This window comes from Aquarana catesbeiana, linkage group LG03, assembly GCF_042186555.1.
Source record: "Aquarana catesbeiana isolate 2022-GZ linkage group LG03, ASM4218655v1, whole genome shotgun sequence".
NCBI lineage: Eukaryota > Metazoa > Chordata > Amphibia > Anura > Ranidae > Aquarana > Aquarana catesbeiana.
The window spans coordinates 106,701,398-106,720,974 of record NC_133326.1 but is presented as its reverse complement, the minus strand read 5'-3'; positions in this window follow the sequence as shown (position 1 = coordinate 106,720,974).

Below are 19,577 nucleotides of genomic sequence, written 5' to 3'. Positions count from 1 at the left end.
CTAAGCTGGATACAGTTTATTGCATCCAAAAGAGCGCGGTTTGGCATCAAATCCTACATGCTCTGCGAGTCATCCACTGGGTACATCTGGAATTCGGTCATTTACACCGGTAAAGGCACGAAGTTCAACCCCAGGTATAGCGGCTATGGGATGGCCACATCATCTGTTCTTACACTGCTGGAGCCATTGCTGAACCAGGGATATTGTGTGACCATGGACAATTTCTACACGTCTCAGGAACAGGATGAGGTTTTGCTACAAAACAAGACTGATGCGTATGGTACCGTTAGGACTCACTGACGTGACATGCCATTTATGTTTGCCAAGAAAAAACTAAAAACTGGAGAAATGGTTGCCTGGCAGAAGGGTAAGATGATGGCAATGCGATGGCGAAAGAAGGACGTGTGTCTCATGAGTACTGTGCACAATACCTCCACTGCCATGGTCCACACAAAAGGTGGGAAAGATGTGCTGAAGCCGCAAGTCGTGATAGACTATAATAATACAATGGGAGGTGTCGACAGAGCAGATCAGGCAATGACATTTTATTCTGCAATGCGCAAACAGCAAAAAAAATATTATAAGAAGATTTTTAGGCATCTTCTGGAACAATGCCTTTGGAACGCATATATCCTGTACAGAGCAAAGAGTGACAAGCCTCTTGTTCATTCAGATTTCATCTGGAAGGTGGCTGAGCAGATTTTTGTCAACCACCAGACGCCATCAGTAGCTGTGAACAGACCTGGACGACGTGCTTTTGACGTTGCCAACCCAGAACGCCTGACTGGTCATCACTTTATGGACTACATACCGCCAACCGCAAAAAAGGTAGTACCTACCAGGATGTGCGTGGTTTGCTGTTCAAAGAGAGATGGCAATGGAAAGAAAGTCCAAAAAGAAAGCAGGTTCCATTGTCCTGATTGTGATGTCGGACTTTGTGCTGTACCTTGTTTCAAAATTTATCACACTCAGGATGTTTATTGAATTTTCTTTGTTTGACAAATTTCATTATTTTGTATTGCATTATTGAATAAAATTATATTATTTATTAGATCTACTGCAGAATAATCCCTACTTCCACATGCAATACTAGGAGTCCTTGTAGGGTGGTTTATCCAGATGGACAGTCCTATATCCTTCCCTCCAGCCAGCTATCATTGGGCCCATCTTGCCATTGATGCACATAAGCATAGTTCCCATGGGAGTTTACATTCAGTATTATAAGCTATTGGATAGGTGTCTAGTCCTTTCAGCTTAGTTTCCTATAAAGACAGCAGGCTGTGGATACTCGGCCCTTTAACCAGTCAAGCAATACAGCCATGGAAGTCCCAGAGCATGCAGGGGGTCCTCTGTTTACCCAGCAGTACAGCTCTAGCATTGGTGCAGCACGAGGCTTCCTCCCGTAAACCAGGAAGCAACTGAAGAAATGTAAAAAAGGTAAAACAAGTAAATATACCTTCCTATATATTTACTAATGCTAACAGCATAAGGATTAAAAATAATAGATGTTGATGGAGTGAGTTTAGTTCTGCTTTAGGAAACACAAAAGGCACAGGCACAACAGAATAAGACTGCAAGTAAAGGCCCTTCGTAAAAAGGTTGAGCTGCAGAATTAATATGTGAATATTCAATGAGTATGTTCCTTCTTTAGATTTTAGGGTGTTCACTCAACTCACCCACTTCTTGCAGATTATTTAACCTTCCTTCTTCATATTTCACCAGAGTGGGTGTCCCCCTCTGCTGTTTCCCCTGAGAAAAAAATTCAGTGGTAAATAATCTTATACTTTAAGGTAGAATCTGTTTAGAAGATGCTGTTACCAATTAGCACAGTTTGCAAAAAAATAGAGTAAGACAATAGGATTGCTTTACTCAAGTGCAGTGGCACTCATTTTCTTTAGTAAATGTAATGTGGTAAAGCTTCACTTTGTAAATGTGCAAGGAAAACAAAAAACAAACAAACAAAAATTTTTGCTTGCATATGATTGGATGTTTGAAATCAGCAGAGCTTTACCACATTTAGTAAGCTGTGGGGAAAATGAGTGAAACTGCACTTGCAGAGTGCAACTGTACTTGCACAGTCTATTTGCCTTTTGTAAATCCACCCCAATGTATATATTATATTATATATATATTAAATGTATCTACAATAGTTGGAAATATATTAATGTAAAAAAAATCAAAATGGAAACATTGTACCAATTCCATCAACAATTATTGTTAAAAAATACATATCTAGCAGACAAAAGTGGCGCCTATTGCTCTTAATTGAGTACACACTATAGAGGAATATGCTTTGTTCTTATTTCATGTCTGAGGTTTACAGCCACTTTTAAAAAAAGACAGTGTCACTTAGTGCTATTAATCATTATTAGTTATCTGTATTTTTAATATGTAACAATAAACATCAATATTGCTAAAAAAAAAAAAAAAAAAAGATACATATCTAATTCTCTAGAAATCAACACAGAAAGAATAATTCAACAATAAATTGCACCCACCAGGACCAATAATTACACAACAAAGGGAATCTTGGAAGCTGATATCTTTATTGAAAAGGGGCCAGCAAGCAATTTCCATGCCAGCCAAAATGCATGTTAACTATGTGCTGGTTACTTTGAAGTAGAAGAAGGAAAAGAGAGGCACACTCTCATAAAGACAAATGTAAGGGCTGAGCTACACTGACTTCTTGTGTACCTTTGGGGCTAGGAGATAGTTAAGTAAGCATAGGACCATTCAGGGGTTATCTGAGAAAGATGCTAGCCAAGCAGCCAACTCCTGCCTGTATAAATGTACATTTTGCAAGCCCATATTATGTAATGTCAGCAGGCTTACGTAACAGTACTGGGAACATCAGACACACAAATCTCACAAGATTAAGATTGGGATAATGTTTACTGAATTCAAGCCAATTGCAACAGTTTCAGCCCCAACAGAACATTGTGTAATGACCATGCGCGCATAGTCTACCTTTCTCAAAGCACCTCAAGCTGGTATCTTGCCAAAGCAAGCAGTTCAAAGTTGTCTTTCTGTCACAATTAGAAAATCCGGTGCAATTGTCCAAAACACACAGTCCACATTAGTAATCCAAAGTAACTGGCACTTTACATAGTCCTGAATAAGGCTCTTTTTGATATGGTTAAGCAGAAGAGGACCTCAACTGTCAGACTTGGCACTTTATGACAGTCCTCAACAATTCAGGATATTGAAGAGCTTCTACATCTCACTGTCTTCAACAAGCAGGTCCTCACACAATGTTCTACCACATTGTGGTAGATCTTATGCTGTACACTGTGCATAATTGCAAACATTTTATTTATTTTCCAAGATTCCATCTCCTCCTCCATGGTAAGTGAGTAATCCTGTAAGGCAGAGGACTGTACAATATTGCTAAATGGCACTTATGCCCCTCACATTTGAACCAAAAGCAATAAACACTATCCACATTAAAATTCTCTGCACTGATCCAGACAACTTTGCACACAGTACAAACAAGAATTGGTGAGCAGTTTACTATAATTACCAATCAAATTCTATCAAAAGGATCATCATATGGGTACCAAACAGCAATACAATACTAAAAAAAAAAAATACGGTCTAAAAAATAAAATACAATGACAGTGCTTTGTGCTTTACATGTAAACAATGCACATAAGGCTCCATGCGCACTGGAGCTCATAAACGGCCGTTTTTTGGAGTTCGGGCGTTTTTTTTTTAACAGCCTATAAACTCCACTCTATGTTATCCTATGTATCCATGCACATATAGACGTTTTTTAGCTTTTATCAGCAGTGAAGTTTATGGGCTGTTCTCTGAACGCCATAAAATCTTGTTCAAAGTGCCGTTTTTCTAACCAAAAAAAATGCTAAAAATGCCAAACACTGATAAACACGCAATAACGCGAATTAATTAGCGTTCGCTGTTCTATTTTTTCAATGCATTGTGGGAGTTTGGGAGTGCATTGTGGGATTTTTGGAGTGTCCTCTGTGTATTTTTATTAAAAGTGTGTTTTTCAACCAGCGTTTTCTGCCAGCAATCTGGCGTCCAGAAAAAGCTTTTTTGAGCTCCAGTGTGCTTGGATCCTAAGTGTACTCCAATTACGGTAATTATTGTACTAGACTAAACGTAAAGGGCTCCTACGAATCCAATAATAATACACAGCATACAGACTTCTGAACTGCAACAAATACTGTACAAAATGCAAAATTATGAAAAATATAAAAATGTGCAAGCTACAATTGTGCAAGAATAAAAAGTGACACGTGCTTAATCCTTTCTGACAAGGAAAAAAAATTCCAATAAGGCAGTCTATTATGCAATAAACCCACTGACGAGTAAAAGGGACTTATGCAGTATTTTTCTGTGCTTTGTACAATACACTCCGTGCTCTCCTCCTATTGAACTGCACTCACCAAAACTTTTTGACCTCTTAATAAGAAGGTCTAAAGCGCTTTGAATGTGGGTACTCTCAACTCCTCCGGTTCCAGTATATCCAGTCTGCAGAGAACATTCCCATTGTTACTCTCCGAGGTGCATGCATGTAAGGGAGAGAATAAAAACAGAGGCAGCCTCCAATAGTGTGATAAGTTTTGTACAGCTGTGATGTTCCATCAGATATAATTACTGCAAAGAGAAAAAAACGGCATGCAGCTCATCAATTTATGGCAAACAGGGAAAGTGGAAAGAGTAGTTGATTACACTTCCCACCTTCCTTTTTGCCTAATGGTGTACAATCAGCTGGTCACTTCTAAGCCAAATTTGCATCCCATATTTTACAATTAAAATATAATTAATAATTCAGATTTATCTGTTCTCCTGAATTGTTCAGGACTCATGTACATTGTTGCTCCTAAACTGAACATTTTGGGGCTTTTGGCATTTTTTGTCTAAGCCCCTGAACGTACCTCAATAAAAGCCTATGTGTCCATGCATCATCATTTTGGGCTAGGCCAAAAACCAGAAAGCAACTGAAAAAATGTAAAAAAGGTAAAACAAGTAAATATAACTTTCTATATCTTTACTAATGCTAGCAGCATAAGGATTAAAAATAGTTTATGTGGATGGAGAGAGTTTAGTTCTGCATTATGAAACACAAAAGTACATATGGTACAACAGAATAAGATTGCAAGTAAAGACCCTTAGTAAAAAAGTTGAGCTGCAGAATAATTAAGAGAATATTCAATATTCCTTCTTTAGATTTTAGGGTGTCCACTCAACTCACTAACTTTTTGCAGATTATTGAACCTTCCTGCTTCATATTTCACCAAAGTGAGTGACCCTCATTGCTGTTATCTCTTAAAGTTGCACACATTTTCATTACTAAATGTAATGTGGTAAAGCTTCACTTTGTAAAGGTGCAAGGAAAACAAAAAATGTTTGCTGGCATATGATTAGATGATTGAAATCAGCAGAGCTTTACCACATTTAGGTGTCCGTTTATGAAGCAGTGAAATCTATTCACTGCTTCATTCTCCCGCATTCACAGTGAAGATCTTTCTCCTCTGTGTGCCAGTTTATGAAGCTGTGTAGATCGCTTCACCTTCTGAGGAGTGAAGCGATCTACCAACGCTTCCAAAAGTGGAGAACGGCCCCTGATACTGGAATCTCGTGAGACTTTACGAGATTAAAGCACCAGAAATTCACCGAAACACCAAGATGTCAGTTTATTAAGCAGTGATAAATTATCACCGCTCAATACATGGACAGACGGTGTGGATTAATGTTAATAAAATAATGAGTCCCCCTACATTATATACATATGTATACACACACACACATTACATATACATGTATATACACACACATTATATATGTATACATATACACATTATATGTATATATGTATATATATGTATACACATAAATATGACAGGGGGACATGGTTACAGTGTTGGGGGGTCTGATCAAGGCATAAGGAAGTTAAAAATCTTCCTCCTTCCCCCTCAGATCCCCCCAGATTTCCTCTTCACTCCCTGATTCACCACCTCTGAGCTGGTGAACCTGGGAGTGTGAATTCTGACTCAGTTCGCCAGTGAAGCGGTGAAATCACCGCTTCATAAACTGGCCGTTACTGTGTCATTCATGAGGATTCTCTGTGTGTAGAGATAATCGGCGGGAGAACAAGTTCAAACATGTTCTCCCCAATTATCACTCTTTCATAAACTGTTTATGGACTGTGATCAGCGGCGATCCTCGGGATCACCGCTGATCACTGCTTCATAAACGGACACCTTAGTAAGCTGTTGGGAAAATGAGTGAAACTGCAATATAATTAGAATTATATTAATGTAAAAAAAAAAATCAAAATGGAAACATTGTACCAATTTCATCAACAATTATTGTTAACCACTTCAGCCCCAGAAGGTTTTACCCCCTTCCCGACCAGAGCACTTTTTACAAATTTGGCACTGTGGTGAATTAACTGGTAATTGTGCAGTCATGCAGTGCTGTACCCAAACAAAATTTGCATCTTTTTCTTCCCACAAATAGAGCTTTCTTTTGGTGGTAATTGATCACCTCTGCATTTTTTATTTTTTGCGATATATAAAACAAAAAAGACCGAAAATTTTTAAAAGTATATATTTTCTACTTTTTGTTATAAAAATAAAATACAATAAACTCAAATTTGGTCATACATTTAGGCCAAAAAGCATTCAGCCACATATATTGAATAAAAAAATTCAATAAGAGAAAAATGTATTGGTTTGCGCAAAAGTTATAGCGTTTACAAACTAGGGTACATTTTCTGGAATTTACGCAGCTTTAAGTTTATGACTGCCTATTTCATTACTTGAGGTGCTAAAAGGGCAGGGCAGTACACCCCCCCCTGAAATGACCCCATTTTGGAAAGTAGACACCCCAAGGAATTTGCTGAGAGGCTTGTTGAGCACATTGAATATTTTATTTTTTTGTCATAAGTGATTGAAAAATGACGAAAAAAAATGACACAAAGTTGTCATTAAAATTATATATTGCTCAAACATGCAATGGGCATATGTGAAATGACACCCCAAAATACATTCTGCTGCTTCTCCTGAGTATGGGCATATCTCATGTGTGGGACTTTTTGGCAATCTAGCCACGTACAGGACCCCGAAAACCAAGCACTGCCTTCAGGCTTTCTAAAGGCGTACATTTTTGATTTCACTCCTCACTACCTATCACAGTTTTGGAAGCCATGAAATGCCCAGATAGCACAAAACCCCTCCAAATGAACCCATTTTGGAAAGTAGACACCCCAAGCTATTTGCTGAGAGGCATGTTGAATTCAAGGAATATGTCACAAGTTTCAAGAAAATGACAATATATATATATTTTTTTTAACAAAGTTGTCGCTAAATGATATATTGTTCAAACATGCCATGGGTATATGTGAAATTACACCCCAAAATACATTCTGCTGCTTCTTATGAGTACGAGGATACCGCATGTGTGGGACTTTTTGGCAGTCTAGCCGCATACGGGGTCCCGAAAACCAATCCCCGCCTTCAGGCTTTCTAAGGGCGGAAATTCTTGATTTTACTCCTCACCACCTATCACAGTTTCCGAGGCCATGAAATGCCCATACAGCACAACCCCCCCCCCCATCCTCTGTCCCAAATGAACCCATTTTGGAATGTAGACACCCCAAGCTATTTGCTGAGAGGCTTGTTGAGTATTTTGCAGATTTTGCTTTTTGTCACAAAGTTTTGAAAATTGAAAAAAGAAAAAAAAAATACATTTTCCTTTTCTTTTTTAATTTTCAAAAACAAATGAGAGCTGCAAAATACTTTTTTGCAAAGGCCCTACAGATTAAAATAGTGGTGTTGCAATTTTTTTTTCATGCAGGGATGATTTTTTTTATTATTAATTTTGCTTTTTTATTTTATTTTTACACTGTTCCTTTCATTTATTTATTTTTTAATCATTTTTATAGTTATCACAGAGAATGTAAATATCCCCTATGACAGCAATAGTTAGTGACAGGTACTCTTTTAAAAATCGAAGTCATGAAATGCTCGTAGCTTCCAGTTTCTAAGACCATAGAGATGATTGGAGCCATTCTGGTCTCTGATCAGCTCTATGGTCAGCTGGCAAAACCACCGGCTGCATTCTCAGGTTCCCCGATGGGACAGGAGAGCCCAAGAAAACCATGGAAGATGGGAGGGGGGGACGTTCCCTCCCGCTGCTTCTAATTACCCACTAGGATTGCTTTTACATGAAAGCCGACCGCTGGCTGAAAAGAACAATACCAAGCTGATACTTAAACCTGCAGTCATTATTCTGGTATAACCACTCAAAGTCCAGCAACATACCAGTATGTTGCTGGTCCTTGTTGGGCATGTGTTCTTTATTTTCATGCAGCCTGTGGGCTGAATGAAAAAAGAGCTTGATCGGTGGGTATGCCCACCATTAGAATACCGCCCTGCATCCTCCCATGTCTAATGATGGGCATACATGCACCGTTTTTTTTAACTGTGGTGGTGAAATCGCTTGAGTTGCTGATTTACATATCATGACTGGAGAAAAGAAGCAAGCCCCAAGGATATTGCGGATACAGGGAGAAGTAAATGAGGGTATACCCATAAATAAAAATAATATGTAAATTTTATTAATACAAAAGTAGTAATAACTATTACTATTACTACTTTTGTATCAATAAAATTTACTTATTATTTTTATTTATGGGTATACCCTCATTTACTTCTCCCTGTATCCGCAATATCCTTGGGGCTTGCTTCTTTCCTCCAGACGTTGTTTAGGACGTTTGATATAGGGTGTGGGGTTCCCCATATATCCCTGGTTGGTCTCCACTTCTCTTTCCTTCCCCCCTTTCTCTTCCATATTATTTACATATCATGAGAGCAAAGGCTGTTTCTGTCAAGATAAATAAATCAGTGCTGCAGCTGAATGGCAAACCTGAAAAGCAAACAATGGTAACAATAAAACAGTAGCCACCCTGGCAGTATGATTATGTCAGATTTTTGCGTCTCAAAGCGGTACAATTGTTTTGTATAGAAATTTGGCGTTTTATATTGTAGGCCTGTAATTCTTAGCAATAACACACTTAAATCTGTCCAAACAAGAGTCTAGTAGAAATCTCGGTATGATAAAGTTAGTAACACAAAATCATAAATTATAAGATAATAAATAACTATAAATAATTATAAAAAATAATTATAATAAAATTAATTTCCCCACGATTCACTATCGCTCAATTCTTCAAGTGTTCTAATTTACTAACGCTGTTTTCTAGCTGGTCTAAAACCACTTTTGATGTAAAGGGACACTTTTTAGTTGCTATGGACAATATCAAGTTTCCAGGCAGAAAGAACAGTATATATAATATAAAACTGCATGCAGGGCATTAAACAAAGCACTAGGGACAAAAGGGATGTGAAATGATTTCATACAGTAATGTAATCTGTAAGATTACAGTGTACTGTATGTGTTATGAATTTTCTATTATTTTAATTTGCCACCGGGCTCTGCCCCGTGTGTCGCGACGCTCGCAGGGAACAGAGCCCGGCACACAGAGGCATCGGGCGGAGGACACAGCCCACAGACACAGTGTGGGGGGACATCGCAGGGTCCTGGGGACAAGGTAAGTAGCCTGCACCAGGATCCTGCAATGCAATTCCGAGTGTCATTGAAATGCAGGAACCGCAAGATCTGCTCGTATCATGTCCTGGTCATGGAGGCAGAAAACATGGGCATATGATGAATTGGGTCAGTGGACCAATATGACCGCAACTCACTTTTTTTAGTTATGCCCATGAGGAGGGAAAGGCCCAGGAAGGTCTCAAATTCAGAGACCGTAATAGGTCTCCAATCTCTGGTAAGGGTCAACTGGGGATTAGTGGCAATTAATTGACCAGCATACAAATTGCTTTTGTCCACAATAGATCTATAGAGATCTTCAGTGAAAAACAGCGAATAAAAATCGAGTGATGTAAATCAACTGTTTCCACCTGAATTCTGGGTTGGCCAGTGAATGGGGCAAGTACGGGTGCTGCAGAAGTGGTGGACTCTCAATTCGGATTTGCAAATTCAGCAGAAAGGGCACTATGGGCTTGATGGGCCTGTCTTTGTCTTCTGATGTGTATGGTACCATTAGGCCTAACCGACGTGACATGCCATCTATGTTTACCAAGAAAAAACTAAAAACTGGAGAAATGGTTGCCTGGCAGAAGGGTAAGATGATGGCAATGCGATGGCGAAACAAGAAGGACGTGTGTCTCATGAGTACTGTGCACAATACCTCCACTGCCATGGTCCACACAAAAGGTGGGAAAGATGTGATGAAGCCGCAAGTCGTGATAGACTATAATAATACAATGGGAGGTGTCGACAGAGCCGATCAGGCAATGACATTTTATCCGGCAATGCGCAAACAGCAAAAAAAATATTATAAGAAGATTTTTAGGCATCTTCTGGAACAATGCCTTTGGAACGCATATATCCTGTACAGAGCAAAGAGTGACAAGCCTCTTGTTCATTCAGATTTCATCTGGAAGGTGGCTGAGCAGATTTTTGTCAACCACCAGACGCCATCAGTAGCTGTGAACAGACCTGGACGACGTGCTTTTGACGTTGCCAACCCAGAACGCCTGACTGGTCATCACTTTATGGACTACATACCGCCAACCGCAAAAAAGGCAGCACCTACCAGGATGTGCGTGGTTTGCTGTTCAAAGAGAGATGGCAATGGAAAGAAAGTCAGAAAAGAAAGCAGGTTCCATTGTCCTGATTGTGATGTCGGACTTTCTGCTGTACCTTGCACTCAGGATGTTTATTGAATTTTCTTTGTTTGACAAATTTCATTATTTTGTATTACATTATTGAATAAAATTATATTATTTATTAGATTATAATTCATGATTTTGTATTTCAAACTTTATCATATCTGGGATGTCTACTAGAGTCTTGTTTGGTCAGGTTTAAGTAAGTAATTACCGTATTCAGGGCCGGATTTCCCACAAGGCCACCGAGGCCAGGCCTCGGGGCGGCAGTGGTACAGGGGCGGCGCCGCCCCCCACACTAACATCAGCATGCAGTACACCCAGGCACCAGAGAGGTGGGGGCGCTGAAGCGCTAGAGTGCTCCTCTCCCTCCTCCTCCTCTCTGTGTCCAGACTGAGGCGGCTCCCTCCGCAGGTCACCGCCGCCACCGCTGTGTTTTTCGCTGCTCAAGCCCGTCCCCCCTCCCTCCTCCTGTCAGAGAAAGAGAGCAGCCGCCGGAGATCGGAGCGGCTGGTCTCTGTGCGGGGGGGGCGTGTTCTCCTCTGTCTCTCACTCCCGCCCAAGCCTGTGCCTGTCTCCATCTGTTCTGTTGTACACACTTGGAGGGGAGGTTGTCCTGGGGGGTCTGTACTAATGGAGGGGGGGTTGTCCTGGGATGTCTGTACTAGTGAAGGGGGGGTTTGTACTAATGGAGGGGGGGTTTGTCCTGGGGGGTCTGTACTAATGAAGGGAGGGGTGGTTTGTTCTGGGGGGGGGTCTGTGCTAATGGAGGGGGTGGGGGTTGACCTGGGGGGGTTGTACTAATGGAGGGGGGTTTGTCCTGGGGGGGTCTGTACTAATGAAGGGAGGGGTGGTTTGTCCTGGTGGGGGTCTGTACTAATGGAGGGGGGGTTGTCCTGGGATGTCTGTACTAGTGAAGGGGGGGTTTGTACTAATGGAGGGGGGTTGTCCTGGGGGGTTTGTACTAATGAAGGGGGGGTTTTGTCCTGGGGGGTCTGTACTAATGAAGGGAGGGGCGGTTTGTCCTTGGGGGGGTCTGTGCTAATGGAGGGGGTGGGGGTTGACCTGGGGGGGTTGTACTAATGGAGAGGGGGTTTTCCTGGGGGGGTTTGTACTAATGGAGGGGGGTTTGTCCTGGGGGGGTCTGTACTAATGAAGGGAGGGGTGGTTTGTCCTGGAGGGGTCTGTACTAATGAAGGGAGGGGTGGTTTGTCCTGGGGGGGTTTGTACTAATGGAGGGGGGTAGACCTGGGGGGGTTTGTACTAATGGAGGGGGGTTGTCCTGGGGGGGTTTGTACTAATAGAGGGACATTTGTCCTGGGGGGGTCTGTACTAATGAAGGGAGGTGGGTTTGTCCTGGGGGGGTCTGTACTAATGAAAGGAGGTGGGTTTGTCCTGGGGGGGTCTGTACTAAGGGAGGGGGGTTTGTCCTGGGGGGGTCTGTACTAATGAAGGGAGGGGTGGTTTGTCCTGGGGGGGTCTGTACTAATTAAGGGAGGGGTGGTTTGTCCTGGGGGGGGTTTGTACTAATGGAGGGGGGGTAGACCTGGGGGGTTTGTACTAATGGAGGGGGGTTGTCCTGGGGGGGGGTTGTACTAATAGAGGGGTGTTTGTCCTGGGGGGTCTGTACTAATGAAGGGAGGTGGGTTTGTCCTGGGGGGGTCTGTACTAAGGGAGGGGGGGTTGTCCTGGGGGGGTCTGTACTAATGAAGGGAGGGGGGTTTGTCCTCGTGGGGGTCTGTACTAATGGTGGGGGGTTTGTCCTGGGGGGGAGGGTCTGTACTAATGGAAGGGGGTGGTTTGTCCTGGGGGGTCTACACCCAGGAAAGTACACCCAGGGCTCCAGAGGGAGAGGGCAGTGCTGAGGGAACACCATCAGAGAGAGAACCCCGCTGCCCTGCACCACCAGAGGGAAAGCCACACAGCCTGGCGCCATCCCTGGCGGAGAAAGGAATGGAGTTATTGCAGGAATACAGATCTGGGTGCTACCCAACGGAGTCGCCACGGGCAATTCAGAGTGAGCTGACAGGTGAGAGGGCCGATCGGCCATTATCTACTAATGTCCATAGGAACTGCAGTCTCTGACCATCTCCTGTATCATGTCTGCCGTCTCTGACCATCTCCTGTACTATGATTGCAGTCTCTGACCATCTCTTGTATCATGTCTGCAGTCTTTGACCGTATTATGTCTGGGGGCTCTTTCTGGTGGTGTGGGGGGGGGGGGGCGGCATTGAGGGGCCCGGCCTTGGGGCTGCAAAGGGAGTAAATCCGGGCCTGACCGTATTTATCGGCATATAACACGCACAGGCGTATAACACGCACATTCATTTTAAGAGGGAAGTTTCAGGAAAAAAACTTAAATTTTAAATAAGGAACTTTGAAGCAAAATAAGGATCAGTGCCCATCTGCAGCCTCATCATTGCCATCAATGCAGCCTGATCAGTCCACATCAATGCAGCCTCACCATTGCCATCAATGCAGTAGCCTCACCATTGCCATCAGTGCAGCCTGATCAATGCCCATCTGCAGCCCAGAGGGGACAGGGAGGGGGGCGGGACTAGCGCCGACAGATTACATACAGTGAGAATCTCCTATGATAGACAGAACATTGGTCCAATGGAGGTCCAGGAGATGGGCGTTCCTATTACAGAGGCCGCCAAGTAAACAGGAGATTCTCACTTTATGTAATCTGACGGTGCTCGTCCTGCCCCCCCTCCCTGTCCCCTCCGAGGCAGCTAAAACTGAAGTATTGGCGTACAACACGCACGCACTATTTGCACCCAGTTTTCATGGTGAAAAAGTGAGTGTTATACACCAATAAATACAGTACTAAGAATTGCAGGCCTACAATACATAACACCAAATTTCCATGCAAAAAATTGTACCGCTTTTGGTACAAAATTCCTGACATAATCATACCACCAGGGAGGTTAAACAAAAGTCCCAATACAATAAAAACGTTCCTTTCAAGGATACATTTTTATTGTATTGGGACTTTTGTTTAAATAAACCATCAAAGGAATCTCTGCACTACTGGAGTTTCTTTCTTCCCCCCTTTCTTGGATAATCCATTGAATGCTGTGGAAGTAGCTATTCATCGATGTGCAGCTCCTGTCCCCTTGGTTATTCACCGCTGTGCAGCACTTGTCTCCTGTGAGTGTGCTATGGAAGGTATTCCTTATTGATGCCAGCCAGTCACCCGTGAGGGAAGTGAGTCCTTAACAGTGTCTCTCCTGTTTCTACTAAGCCTGTTTTGACCTCCCCGAGAAGGGCGGTTGCAGGCTTTCTGGTGGTAAGCCTCCATCGTTTATTGAAAGGTGACGGGCAGCACAAGTGGTGGAGAACACAGACCCAGGGTCCTGTACTGGAAATTCTTTCATTGGGACACTTTCACTTATGAATTTTTTGTTGTCACATTTTGTGTTTTAATATGCACGTATTATTTCTAACACAACAATCACGTATGGACTATTTTTTCACTGGATGTTTTTTATTTGATCATAATTAATTATATATACATTTTACATTATTGTAAACATACACATTACATACACTTGTAATACTGGTTTATTATCCGGCGCTGCACTTTTATTTATACTCTGAACTTTATTATATATACTATACGGACTGCACTATATACTCTGAACTGCATAATATATACTACACTAACTGCATTATAAACACTGAACTGTATTATATATTTACTACACTGACTAACTGCACACTACACTACACTACCTGCCTAATCTCCATTAATTCACTATATACGGCCGTCGTGTAAGGAGTAGCCTTATATAGTGTGGGGCATAGTTTGGCCAATCATGGCTCTCACGACACATTGTGCTGTGATAGGCCAAAGCATGCAGGTCAGGTGCATGCTTTGACCAATCAGCAGCCGTCAATGCACTGCAATCTTGCAGTGCATTATGGGGCGGGGCGCTCCATGGCAGGCGAACTTGCCACAAGTGCCCCATATGTTCGTTTGTTCTACGAACAAACATCCGATATTCGAGTCAAGCTTATTTTCAACTCGAACATCGGGACCACCCCTATCATAAATCAACAAATTCAGCAATGGACAGTGCACATCTAAAACTAGTCTGGGGTGCACTCTAGAGGTGGAGAGACTATAGGCCAGATCTACTGCAGAATAATCCCTACTTCCACATGCAATACTAGGAGTCCTTGTAGGGTGGTTTATCCAGATGGACAGTCCTATATCCTTCCCTCCAGCCAGCTATCATTGGGCCCATCTTGCCATTGATGCACATAAGCATAGTTCCCATGGGAGTTTACATTCAGTATTATAACCTATTGGATAGGTGTCTAGTCCTTTCAGCTTAGTTTCCTATAAAGACAGCAGGCTGTGGACACTCGGCCCTTTAACCAGTCAAGTGATACAGCCATGGAAGTCCCAGAGCATGCAGGGGGTTCTCTGTTTACCCAGCAGTACAGCTCTAGCATTGGTGCAGCACGAGGCTTCCTCCCGTAATGACAAAGTCACAGTCCCAGCTCTCCCCGATCTTCTCTTTCTCCCTTGTTTTCTAGAAGTCTGAGGTCTCTTTTCAGCTACCGACAAGCCCAGATAGGGAATGTGCTCACTCCAAATTCCTGCAGCAGAAAGGCTGTGCTATTTAAACTGCAGCCCAGGATGATACCACACTTTTTTACTCCCCTGTCCTTGCCTCCTCTGGGAGCTGTAGTCCATTCAGTAATAGAGGTCTACAATAACGCTCCCTTCCTGGACTTAAATTCCCACACTCTATTGTGGCAAGCTTAAAAGTCTATGGGGCGCTGTTGACTCGCCCACTCCCCCTGCTGATGGGAGGCAGCAGTGCACTGAAATCCAGCTTGTCTGGTCACTGTTTATGTACAGCTGCATACAGTGTTACGTCTTGCTCCTGCAGCCAAGTACTCGGCTACACTAACATTTCACAAAATATATTTTTTGTACCACGCTGAAAACGCTATTCAACTCATTTTTAACATTTAGTTAAAACCTATCCATCCATGTTTCCATGCTTTATTCTGTTGAAAAATAACTTTGAAAAGCACCCCCTAGCATTTCTAGTTACAGCTATCTTGAGTAATGATTTATGAAGCATTTACTTCCTGGAATCTATCTGCCCTTAGGTCAGGCATGCAGGCAGGAGGGTGTGCTTAGCTGTGAAAACCACTCTGCCATTCCGCAAGATGAAGGAAAAAAAGTCTATTAAGACTCCCTGGCGGTATGATTATTTCGGATTTTAGGTGCTGAAAGCGGTACAATTATTTTGCATGGAAATTTGGCGTTTTATATTGTAGGTCTGTAATTCTTAACAATAACACACTTAAATCCGTCCAAACAAGAGTCTAGTAGATATCCCGGGTATGATAAAGTTTGAAACACAAAAACATAAATTATAATATAATAAATAAAAATAAATAATAAAAAAAAAAAAAAATAATAATAAAATTAATTTCCCCACGATTCACTATCACTCAATTCTGCAAGTGTTCTAATTTACTATCGCTGTTTTCTAGCTGGTCTAAAACCACTTTTGATGTAAAGGGACACTTTTTGGTTGCTATGGACAATCTCCAGTTTCCAGGCAGAAAGAACAGTATATATAACATAAAACTGCATGCAGGGCACTGGACAAAGCACTGGGGACAAAAGGGATGTGAAATAATTTCATACAGTACTGTAATCTGTAAGATTACAGTACTGTATGTGTTATGATTTTACACTTTTTTGAATTTGCCGCCAGGCTCCACCCCCGTGCGTCGCGCCGCTCGCAGAGAACGGAGCCTGGCACGGAGAGGCTTCGGAGGAGGACGGAGCCCGCAGACACAGTGGGGGACATCGCAGGATCCCGGGGACAAGGTAAGTAAAGCCACACCAGGATCCTGCGATGTAATCCCGGCTCGGGGTTACCGCTAATGGTCCTGAATTTTAACCCCGAGCCACACTCGGGAAAACCGCCAGGGAGGTTAAGACTCCTAGGATGTATGACAACATTTTGGGCTAGGCTAGAAACCAGGAAGCAACTGAAGAAATGTAAAAAAGGTAAAACAAGTAAATATACCTTCCTATATATTTACTAATGCTAGCAGCATAAGGATTAAAAATAATAGATGTTGATGGAGTGAGTTTAGTTCTGCTTTAGGAAACACAAAAGCGCACAGGCACAACAGAATTAGACTGCAAGTAAAGGCCCTTAGTAAAAAGATTGAGCTGCAGAATTAATATGTGAATATTCAATGAGTATGTTCCTTCTTTAGATTTTAGGGTGTTCACTCAACTCACTCACTTCTTGCAGATTATTTAACCTTCCTTCTTCATATTTCACCAGAGTGGGCGTCCCCCTCTGCTGTTTCCCCTGAGATAAAAATTCAGTGGTAAATAGTCTTATACTTTAAGGTAGAATCTGTTTAATGTGGATGGAAATTTGTATACGTTCTGATGAGAGTTTGTTCCACAAGACGCGCCAAAATTATACTGTATTATTGGTGGTCGTGAGTGACAGATGTGTGTATGAGTGTGTGTATGAATGGTGCGAGTTTTTTCTGGTTGGGATATTACTGTTTTGTACAGCTGTACTACTTCATGATTTTTGCTATATTTTCAGTGATCTAAACACCTATGACATACATGTATGTAGAACAGTCTATATTATTGGTTTTCTTATTATTTCATCGTTTTTGTATTATTTTTATTGCAAAAATCCAAAAATAAACACCTTTAAAAAAAAAAAAAAAAAAGGTAGAATCTGTTTAGAAGATGCTGTTACCAATTAGCACAGTTTGCAAAAAAATAGAGTAAGACAATAGGATTGCTTTACTCAAGTGCAGTGGCACTCATTTTCTTTAGTAAATGTAATGTGGTAAAGCTTCACTTTGTAAATGTGCAAGGAAAACAAAAAACAAAAAAAAAACATTTTTGCTTGCATATGATTGGATGTTTGAAATCAGCAGAGCTTTACCACATTTAGTAAGCTGTGGGGAAAATGAGTGAAACTGCACTTGCAGAGTGCAACTGTACTTGCCCAGTCTATTTGCCTTTTGTAAATCCACCCCAATGTATATATTATATTATATATATATTAAACGTATCTACAATAGTTGGAAATATATTAATGTAAAAAAAAATCAAAATGGAAACATTGTACCAATTCCATCAACAATTATTGTTAAAAGATACATATCTAGCAGACTAAAGTGGCGCCTATTGCTCTTAATTGAGCACACACTATAGAGGGATATGCTTTGTTCTTATTTCATGTCTGAGGTTTACAGCCACTTTAAAAAAAGACGGTGTCACTTAGTGCTATTAATCATTATTAGTTTTCTGTATTTTTAATATGTAACAATAAACATCAATATTGCTAAAAAAAAAAAAAAAAAAAGATACATATCTAATTCTCTAGAAATCAATACAGAAAGAATAATTCAACAATAAATTGCACCCACCAGGACCAATAATTACACAACAAAGGGAATCTTAGAAGCTGATATCTTTATTGAAAAGGGGCCAGCAAGCAATTTCCATGCCAGCCAAAATGCATGTTAACTATGTGCTGGTTACTTTGAAGTAGAAGAAGGAAAAGAGAGGCACACTCTCATAAAGACAAATGTAAGGGCTGAGCTACACTGACTTCTTGTGTACCTTTGGGGCTAGGAGATAGTTAAGTAAGCATAGGACCATTCAGGGGTTATCTGAGAAAGATGCTAGCCAAGCAGCCAACTCCTGCCTGTATAAATGTACATTTTGCAAGCCCATATTATGTAATGCCAGCAGGCTTACGTAACAGTACTGGGAACATCAGACACATAAATCTCACAAGATTAAGATTGGGATAATGTTTACTGAATTCAAGCCAATTGCAACAGTTTCAGCCCCAACAGAACATTGTGTAATGACCATGCGCGCATAGTCTACCTTTCTCAAAGCACCTCAAGCTGGTATCTTGCCAAAGCAAGCAGTTCAAAGTTGTCTTTCTGTCATAATTAGAAAATCCGGTGCAATCGTCCAAAACACACAGTCCACATTAGTAATCCAAAGTAACTGGCACTTTACATTGTCCTGAATAAGGCTCTTTTTGACATGGTTAAGCAGAAGAGGACCTCAACTGTCAGACTTGGCACTTTATGACAGTCCTCAACAATTCAGGATTTTGAAGAGCTTCTACATCTCACTGTCTTCAACAAGCAGGTCCTCATACAATGTTCTACCACATTGTGGTAGATCTTATACTGTACACTGTGCATAATTGCAAAAATTTAATTTATTTTCCAAGATTCCATCTCCTCCTCCATGGTAAGCGAGTAATCCTGTAAGGCAGAGGACTGTACAATATTGCTAAATGGCACTTATGCCCCTCACATTTGAACCAAAAGCAATAAACACTATCCACATTAAAATTCTCTGCACTGATCCAGACAACTTTACACACAGTACAAACAAGAATTGGTGAGCAGTTTACTATAATTACCAATCAAATTCTATCAAAAGGATCATCATATGGGTACCAAACAGCAATACAATACTAAAAAAAAAAATACGGTCTAAAAAATAAAATACAATGAAAGTGCTTTGTGCTTTACATGTAAGCAATGCACATAAGGCTCCATGCGCACTGGAGCTCATAAACGGACGTTTTTTGGAGTTCGGGCGTTTTTTCTAACAGCCTATAAACTCCACTCTATGTTATCCTATGTATCCATGCACATATAGACATTTTTTAGCTTTTATCAGCAGTGAAGTTTATGGGCTGTTCTCTGAACGCCATAAAATCGTGTTCAAAGTGGCGTTTTTCTAACCAAAAAAAATGCTAAAAACGCCAAATGCTGATAAACACGCAATAAGGTGAATCAATT